Here is a 7,500-nt window from a genome sequence, read left to right as displayed (position 1 = left end):
GTCAGGTCTGGTTTGTGATATGTATTTTTTTTCTATCTAAATCACTGTGTCATGCAGGAGAAAAGCTTCACTGCAAGATTAGAAAATATAATTATCAAAAACATAAAAGAAAATAAGCTGTCAGCATCACGTTTTCAATATAGACCCTTGATATCGAAACAGATGTAAAGAAGTGAAGGAATCAGAATCTTTTTTTTTTTTTTCTTTTTCTTTTTTTTTTTAATGTGAAGGGCAACGAGAAAAAGTAACCAAGGACAAAAAAGATCGCAAACACTAGCGTAGTGACACACTGTATCCCAGCGGCGCAGTGTCTCCACAGGTGTGTGGCCTTCTGGCGACCTATTTTCGTACCTCCCGACGCCGGCTGAGACTGCTGCGTTTGACTTTCACAGGCGTGGCTGTGAATGGTGATCTCGGAACGAGCGGCGTGGGAGTAATGCCACTGAAACAACTCAGATGATGCGGGTGGGGATCATTGTTCTAAAAATAGGTGGATCCCGCATGCCTTCTTTGAGACCCTTTGCTAACTGAAGCCAGCGGAAGTGTTCAATCAGCCATTTTGGTTCTCGTGTCAGTATAGCACGAAGCCGTAACTTTATACGTGTAGCCGAACGCTCAGCTGGCTACGATGACTGCTTTACGGTAAGCTTTCATTTGCTCGCGGCGTCTGTTAAGCTGATATTCCTGTGTGTGCCTCAACAGCAAGTTTTTGCTACGTGTCACTGCAGTTTTTTGACTCACTTGTGTAAACAAAGTGAGTCTATGTTTTAACCCGGTGTTCGGTTGTGTGTGTGTGTGTGTGTGTGTGTGTGTGTGTGTGTCCGTGGTAAACTTTAACATTGACATTTTCTCTGCAAATACTTTGTCAGTTGACACCAAATTAGGCATTAAAATAGGAAAAATTCAGTTCTTTCCAGTCATCTTGTTTAAAACAATATTGCACCTCTGGGATGGGCACAAAAAAAAATTAAAAATTGAAGCCTAATTATATGCAAACTGCATTTACAGTTATATTTAAATTTTTTTGTATTCTCTAAACGTGGCACTTTGATCTGATATTCTGACACAACAACAAGAGCAGTCATTATCATTTTTTGTTCAAATAGGAACTTCGTTTGCTAAGCATGGAAGTTTTATTTATTTTGCAAACGTTTGGGTGCAGATAGTAAAAAAGGGAAATCAATCTGTAATTAATCCTAGGGGAGTTAATTTGCTTTAAACTGATCTTTCTCATCTTAAACATTACATTTTGAAATTATACTCAATACATAAAAAGCTTGGATTTTTTTTTTTTAAGTGTATCACAAGTGAGTCTTGAAGGCCTTGCCTCTCTTGTTTTTTTTGTTTTTGTTTTGTTTTTTTACAATCACTATAGTAAATAAACCATCAGATACCAGTCAAGACACAACATTTGGCATGTTGTGGGGGCAAGCAACGCGACTTCATCGAAGATACAAGGTTACAGTTCAGAGACTACCGCCAGTTAGCAGCCGACTTCTCAACGTACTGACATCCATGATACGAGTGTCAGTATGGCGTCCAATTGGCTTCAGCTTCCCTGGCCAATGAGCTATCCATCTATTTTTAGAGAAGTGGGTGGGGATAGGGGGTCCCTGGGGAAGAAGAAGGGGGGGGGGGGTGATAGGTAGATCCATGTGGACTGCTGGCATGGGGACTGCGGCAGACGAACACAGGTGTGGATGTATATGGGCGTCCCGGAATGAGCGGCATGGGGCTAATGCCACTGAAACTATGCTAGTAATGGAACAAGAGGAGAAGAAGAAGGGGGGGGGGGGGGAACAAACATAACAATAAAAGTAATCATAGAACTGGGAGAAACGTCCGACGCAGCAATGCAAGCTCGGGCCGTCTGACTCTCTTGCGGCATTCCTTTTAAAAACAAACACCGCGTCGTTCCCTCTTACCTGCCAAATATTTGGTGTTTCACAAAGCCAGACATTTGCTCCCCAAATACCAACCTCCAGGTTTCTGGGTAGCATGAAAACTGTACAGAAAGAGGGTTTTTTTTGTTTTGCTTTTTCTTTTTTCTTTTTTTTTTTTTTCTTTTTTTTTTCAAGTGACGGTGTAGCCTGTCTTACATGTATTACCCTTTGTAAAATTTACCCAGGCTTAAAATGAGCCAGCTCAATATATATGTTTTTAAATCTTGGGTATATATTTTGATTGACCCATTTCGAATTAGGAGGCGCCATGGCAGAGTCTCGGACAGACGCTGGACTTTTAATATAGTGTTCACCAGTATAATAGTTAGGGTTCGAGACCTCGTATCGCTGTGTGGAGTGATGAACTAGAGGTAACACGTCCGCGTAGGAAGCGAGAGAATCTGAGCGCGCTGGGTTCGAATCACGGCACAGCCGCCGATATTTTCTCCCCCTCCACTAGATCTTGAGTGGTGGATCTCTGGATGCTAGTCATTCGAATGAGACGATAAAACGAGGTCCCGTGTGCAGCACGCACTTAGCGCACGTAAAAGAACCCACGGCAACAAAAGGGTTGTTCCTGGCAAAATCCTGTAGAAAAATCCACTTCTATAGGAAAAAAAAATTGCACGCAGGAAAAAAAACAAAAACAAAAAAAAAGGTGGCGCTGTAGTGTCGCGACGCGCTCTCCCTGGGGAGAGCAGCCCAAATTTCACACAGAGAAATCTGTTGTGATAAAAAGAAATTCAATTACAAATAGTGATGTGTGCTGGGGGGGGGGGGGGGGGGGGGGTATTTTACTTCGATTTTTCTCACTCCACCCGAAGAGTGAATGGGTAGGTCTACCTGGCTTTGGTTGGGGAAGATTGGAACAGCGGAAAAATAGGACTGAGCCCAGCCTTCCTTATGCCGAGAACTGGACACAGTGGATATCGCCATATAATGCTAAGTTGTAATGTTATGTTGTATTATGATATTACGTTCCGTTATGTTTTCCTTTGCGATGTTCTGCTGTGCTGTGTTCCGTAATGTTGCGTTGCGTTACGTTACGTTACGTTACGTTACGTTATGTTACGTATTGTTCTATAACGTTACCTTACGGTTGAAAACTCACGGACTATCTTAAAACCCAGGGGCCTAAGTTTGTCATCGACAGAGTGTAGATTTTTTCATCTAGGGGGGTAAAACAGACTGCGGGAGTTCACACAGGCGTGTCACACCGGTCGCTCGCGTTGCTTTCATGGACACCCCGAGTCAGTGTGGGCCGCTTAAAGGGCGCAACACATGGGGTCTGGTAATTCGCCTGACACTGTGCAAGCGTCTTTGTTTATCGCTGTCGGTTACGGAGTAAATGGAACCAGAGCTTTAGTTGTGACATACACCTTATGGACTTGTCTGTCTGGTCGTGTGTGTGTTGTGTTGTGTTGTGTGCGCGCGCGTGTGTGTGTGTGTGTGTGTGTGTGTGTGTTGATGTTGTTGTCTTCAGTTTAACGTCTTTCCACTTGAAGTGATATTAGACGAAAAAAAACCCAAAAAAAACAAAGCAAACCATGGGGGTAGGGGCTGTGAGGGGGGGGGGGGGGGGTGGGGGGTGGGGGTGGGGGGTAAAAGTGTGTGTCTGTGTGGAGGGTGAATAGGGAGAGACAACGCTAGGAAAAATGGAAACGTTATAAACGCCAACATCAAACAACTATAACATCTATAACAAATGTCCTATAGGACTATGCAGCAAACCTTCTGCAATAACAAATAACATATTGGAATTGTTAATAACACATTCAAAAGAACTTTTGGTGAAGTTTGGCAAAAACATTTCTGACATTCGAATATTACATGGTTGCTAGAAATATGTTCTCCACATATGCATCTGACATCTTTGCTGAACTTTGTTATAAAAGCATTCAGTTTTATCCTGTTTGATAATGTCTGAATCTGCCTTAATCTTATTGAATTACTGTATGTATTTGACTGATTGATAGTTCCCGGTTGTTGAACATTAATTACACTATGGTTTAAAGCTCTCTGTGTGTGTGTGTGTGTGTGTGTGTGTGTGTGTGTGTGTGTGTGTGTGTGTGTGTGTGTAAATGGAACCAGAGCTTTAGTTGTGACATTCACCTTATGGACTTGTCTGTCTGGTCGTGTGTGTGTTGTGTTGTGTTGTGTGCGTGCGTGTGTGTGTGTGTGTGTGTGTGTGTGTGTGTGTGTGTGTGTGTGTGTTGCTTGCTTGTTTCTGTCTTACTTTCGTTTTGCTCTGTCTCTGTCTCTGTCTCTCTCTGTCTCTCTGTCTCTGTCTCTGTCTCTCTCTCTCTCTCTGTCTCTGTCTCTCTCTGTCTCTCTGTCTCTGTCTCTGTCTCTCTCTCTCTCTCTCTCTCTCTCTCTCTCTCACCCACTCCTTTCTCTTTCTCTCACATCTCTTTCTCTCTCACACACGTTCTTTCTTTTCGCTCTTTCTCTCATAGCTACCCCCTCTCCTTGTCTTTCTTTCGTTTTTTTTTTCTTTCTTCATTTCTTTCTTTCTCTTTCTCACACATCTATCTCTCTCCCTTCCTTCCTTTTTTTTTATTTCCTTCTTTCTTGTCACATTTCTCTTTTCACCAGTCCATTTTCACTTGCTTCCTTTTTTTCTTTTCTTTTTTTCGATATTCAGTTTATATTTGAATACATTTTTTCTTATATTTCTGACGCTATCTTGCCGCGTGTGCATTTTGGCAGTAAACTCCGTGGAGAGTGCAATCGTCAGTTTGGCATCCGTTGAGTTCTATATCACTGATGATGTGTGCATCACTTTGCCTTCCATAGGCAGCAGCCTCACCCACTACCCTCTCCTCTTAACCCCCACCTCTGTGTGTGTGTGTGTGTGTGTGTGTGTGTGTGTGTGTGTGTGTGTGTTCATGATCGGTAGATTGGTGTTCAGTGTCCAATTTTAATTCTTTCTAGTATATATATATATATATATATTTTTTTTTTTTATGTTTTTGATTTCTTTTTTTCTCTCTTTTTTCTCTTTCTGTTTCTTTTTGTGTGTGTGTGTGTGTGTTTCTTTTTTGTTTGTTTGTTTGTTACTCACCAATCCCCGGGCTGGGTGGTAAAAAAAAAAAAAAAAAAAAAAAAAAAAAAAAAAAAACATGTACCGTTGCTTATCTCATTACCATGGAGTGATGGCCTTGAGGTAACGCGTCCGCCTAGGAAGCGAGAGAATCTGAGCGCGCTGGTTCGAATCACGGCTCAGCCACCGAAATTTTCTCCCCCTCCACTAGACCTTGAGTGGTGGTCTGGACACTAGTCATTCGGATGAGACGATAAACCGAGGTCCCGTTTGCACCATACATTAAGCGCACGTAAAAGAACCCACGGCAACAAAAGGGTTGTTCCTGGCAAAATTCTGTAGAAAAATCCACTTCGATAGGAAAAACAAATAAAACTGCACGCAGGAAAAAAATATTAAAAAATGGGTGGCGCTGTGGTGTAGCGACGCGCTCACCTTGGGGAGAGCAGCCCGAATTTCACACAAAGAAATCTGTTGTGATAAAAAGAAATACGAATACGCATGGTGAAATGAAATTTTGTTCGTTCGTTCACTCGTTCGTTCAAAAAGCATTCAAACAAAGTATGTTGGGACTGTTATATACAGACTGGTCAAGCAAAGTATGTAGTAGTTATCGTTATATCGTTGTATAGGATACAGATCACTTTATTATCTCCACAGATGAATTACATTTGAAACATACCATGCCCTTAAATCATTGTTGCAGCCAGAATATATATATATATATATATATATATATATATATATATATATATCATCATGGCGATCGTCAGGTCAGGTCTCTACCTGCCACAGGTACCATGTAACCCTGTGCTACCTGTCACATGTGGGCAGATGGAGCTCGACAGCCTGGGAAGGCAGTCCATCTAAGACAAGGAAAAGTCTGAAGTAAAACCCATGAAGTGCTAAGGAATGCAGGACAGTCTCGACATGCATTGACCCTGGGTCCATGGCCATGTCCCGACTTTCAGTAGCCGCGCCCCCGTGCCTCCGAGGAAGGTTTTTGAGCCAGAGGCTAGGACAAGGACAGTCTGATATAAAACCTACGACCTGAGGACCTCATATATATATATGATTTTACCATTGCTGCAGTCAGGTCATCTTTCGTTAACTTCAGATACGGAGAAAATGAACTTTAAGCTAATCAGCGTTGTAAAGATCACGAAAAACTGTTCATTTTGCAGTGGGAACGAAGATGAAATTCATTCCACAATTGGCAGTTCTGTCAGCATGACGTTTTGAGAAAGAAATATGTATCCAAACATGTGCACAATTCAAGGATTCCCCAGTTTACCCCATTTTCATTAAAATGAAAACAGCATTGTGACAAGAGATGCAGCAATGTTTACTTTCCATGCGTTACAATAGAGACCACAGAAATCCCAGTCAATGAAAGACATATATAACAAGAGAGGCAAGGCCTTCAAGACTCACTAGTGATAAATTAAGTCCCCTAGCATTAATTACAGAGTAATTTCCCTTTTTTACTATCTGCACCAAAACGTTTGCAAAATAAATAAAACTTCCATGCTTAGCAAAAGAAGTTCCTGTTTGAACAAAAAATGATAATAATGACTGCTCTTGTTATCAGATCAAAGTGCCAAGTTTAGAGAATACAAAAAATATAGATATAACAGTAAATGCAGTTTGCATATAATTAGGCTTCATTTTTTTTGGTGCCCATCCCAGAGGTGCAATATTGTTTTAACCAGATGACTGGAAAGAACTGAATTTGTCCTATTTATATGCCTAATTTCGTGTCAACTGACAAAATATTTGCAGAGAAAATGTCAATGTTAAAGTTTACCACAGACACACACACACACACAAACACACAACCGAACACCGGGTTAAAACATAGACTGACTTTGTTTACACAAGTGAGTCAAAAATCATCCTTCACCCGATAATTTTCGTTTAGTTATATCAGTACGTCATTACTGATTACTGTTGTTCATCCTTCAAAGGGTTTGGTTTATGTGTGTGTGTCCAAAGTTATTTTTGTAATGTGTGTGCGTGCGTGTGTGTGTGTGTGTGTACAACATGAGTAACTATACGTGTACAGGTCGGTGACCTTACATTAAATTCCGAGCTCTCCCTCCCCGCCCCCCTCTCTCTCTCTCTCTCTCTGTCTGTCTGTGTCTGTCTCTCTCTATCTCTCAGTTTGTCTGTCTGTCTGTCTCTCCGTCTCTATCTGTCTGTCTCACTCACTCTCTCTCTCTCTATCAGTCTGTCTGCCTGTCTGTATCTCCCTCTCTCTCTATCAGTCTGTCTGTCTGTCTCTCTCTCTCTCTCTCTCTCTCACCATGATAATAATTTCGTGAATAAGAAAGTGAAGCTGAGTACAGAGATTTTTTTTTTTTTTCAATGAGAGAAAAAAAAAAGCAGAAGAAAAAAAAGAAAATAGAAAAAGAAAACTAGAAAGAAAAGGTCCCTCTTCACACCGTTTCATTACTGTCAGTGCAAAGGCTTCACAGACTGTAATCTGTGCTGCACGTGCAGACGGGCTCTGTA

This window comes from Babylonia areolata, chromosome 24 (assembly GCF_041734735.1).
Source record: "Babylonia areolata isolate BAREFJ2019XMU chromosome 24, ASM4173473v1, whole genome shotgun sequence".
Classification (NCBI taxonomy): domain Eukaryota; kingdom Metazoa; phylum Mollusca; class Gastropoda; order Neogastropoda; family Buccinidae; genus Babylonia; species Babylonia areolata.
The sequence above is the reverse complement of the archived record's forward strand: the minus strand, read 5'-3'. Positions refer to the sequence as shown.